Source organism: Chrysochloris asiatica, unplaced genomic scaffold (genome assembly GCF_000296735.1).
Source record: "Chrysochloris asiatica unplaced genomic scaffold, ChrAsi1.0 scaffold00096, whole genome shotgun sequence".
NCBI lineage: Eukaryota > Metazoa > Chordata > Mammalia > Afrosoricida > Chrysochloridae > Chrysochloris > Chrysochloris asiatica.
The window spans coordinates 6,111,246-6,113,615 of NW_006408614.1; positions in this window are offsets into that span (position 1 = coordinate 6,111,246).

The window sequence follows — 2,370 nt, forward strand, 5'->3', positions numbered from 1 at the left end:
AATACAGTGTTATAAAGCAAAGATATCCCTTTGAGGACTAAGGTGTGCCTGACCCAAGCAATGGCATTATCAATTACTTCATATCCATGTGAAAACCGGACAATGACTAAGGCAGACAGGAGAAGAGCTGATCCATACAAATTAAGGTGTTGGTAAAGAATACTTAATATATCATGGATCACCAGGAAAACAAAGAAATCTGTATTGGAAGAAGTACTTCTGAAACACTTCTTAAAAGGGAGGGTGGTGAGGCTGCATCTCACATACTTTGAACATATTATCATACGGGAGAAGTTCCTGAAAAGTGACAGTATGCCCACTAAAGTAGAGGGTCCGCATGAAAGAAGAAGACCCTCAGTGAGATGGACAGACACGGTGACTGCATCAATGGGAGGATGGTGACGGAGTGGGCAGTGTTGTTTTCTGTTGTGCATAGGGTCACTATGAGTTGAAAACAACTCACAGTGGTCCCAACAACAAACAGCCTAAAACAAAAAACTTTATTTCCTTTCCAGGCATTTCTCTATCTGGGTGTGATGTGTCTCAGTAAGCAATAATGTGTTCTATGTAATCCTGGTAATGTTGTATTTGCAGAAATTCCTCTTGGGTTCTGAGATGTGGGTTATTGCATTTGTTAGTGACGATATTTTTGTCCATCTCAGATTGTTAAATGTAGTCGAGACTATGGAGAGAAAGATGGAGACAGAGACATAAGTGGATAAGAGTTCAAAACTGATTGCAGATGGTTTATGTGAAATGAAAAATTTATTTAAATGAAAAATCTGGGGAGGAACCACCAATGACAGCCCTGTCATCTTGCTCATAATTCCCCTATCTTGTGTCATCCACTAGATTTTAAGATCCTTAAACACAAGGACAGGTTTTGGTCATCTCACGCTCCCAAGTATCTACCTAGTTTAGAGCTTTGAATGCATTTATTTACTTTTCCATTAGTAAAAGTTGCTTAAGAAATATCATTTGTGCAAAATTATTTACACTGCTCTAGGCAATAGCTATTCTTCAGCCAATTAATTGGATGATTAATAACCATACCACATAATTAAATTCAAGGCCCATTTCTGCTTTCCCCAAATAGATGAGGTTCATTGTATATTGTTATTGATGGAAAAATTGAGTTACCCTGGCTCAACAAAAGAGTGTACAGATGGCCTTGTCCTTCAACCATGAAAATGGGGCTGTTATTTTTGCTCCTGGCATACCAATTGATTTTCTGTGGTATTTTGGTGGAAAAAGGATATGCTTACTAAGACTTTAAAATAAATATCAACAAAGAAGGAATTTGTCTTTGTTTTAAAAAGTGGGTTTGGAGCACTATCAGTATTTGGGGTCTCTTTGAGACTGAGTGGAAATATGTTGTTGTTGTTAAGTGCCATCAAGTTGATACCAACTCATGGGCCCTGTATAGGGTTTCCAAGGAGCAGCTGGTGGGTTTGAACTGCCAACTTTGTGGTTCACAGTGCAGTGCTGATCCTACAGAGCCACACCAGGAGTAGAAATAGAGTTAAGACCAAAATATGTCTTTTGTGAACCTTCCAAAATATATACAGTGAAGGAAAGAGCTGGCTTTGTTCCTGGTTGCCATTAAGCCAGCTGTGACTCATGCTACTTTATGTGCAATAGTGAATGCATACTGGTCCTATGCCATCTTCATGATTGCTGTTACGATTGGGCCCACTGTTTTGTCTAGTGTGCTCATCCATCTCACAGAGGGCTTCCTTTGATTTTGCTGATCTTCTCTACTTACCAGTTAGTCCTTCCTGTTGAAATGTCCAAAGTAAACAAGACAAAGCCTAGCCATCCTTGCTTCTAAGCATCCTGAATATATTTTACCTAGCACCAAGTTGCACATTCTTTCACCAATCCATAGAATATCCAGTGCTCTTTACCAATACAATTTGGTACCTTTCAAGATCAAAGTTATTAAGTTTTCTAGAATCCGTACAATACGATGGAGATTTATGTGAAATCTATGGAGATCAGGATAGTTTTTGTTGATACATCTTAAATCTTTTTACCAGAAAGTATTGCTCTCGCCGGTTTGGCAAATCATCATTGGTTCTTGAAATGTAGACTTTTAAGAGAAAAAAGATTGGAGCCACTCATTCTAAATGGAAATGTAAATCTACATCTATTAATCATATTAGTTTCTCAGATGGCATAGCCCACCCAGTTACTTTGGGGTCATCAAAACTGAAAACTGAGTTGACATTGTTGATTACAGAGTATAATCAGAAGTATGTCGTATGCCTCGCAGAATCACCTTTTGACTTTGGCAAATTTGACTCTGGCAACTCCCTTCTGAAGATTGCTGGAATCTGCCTCATTTATGAACTGACATCCGATTCCTCA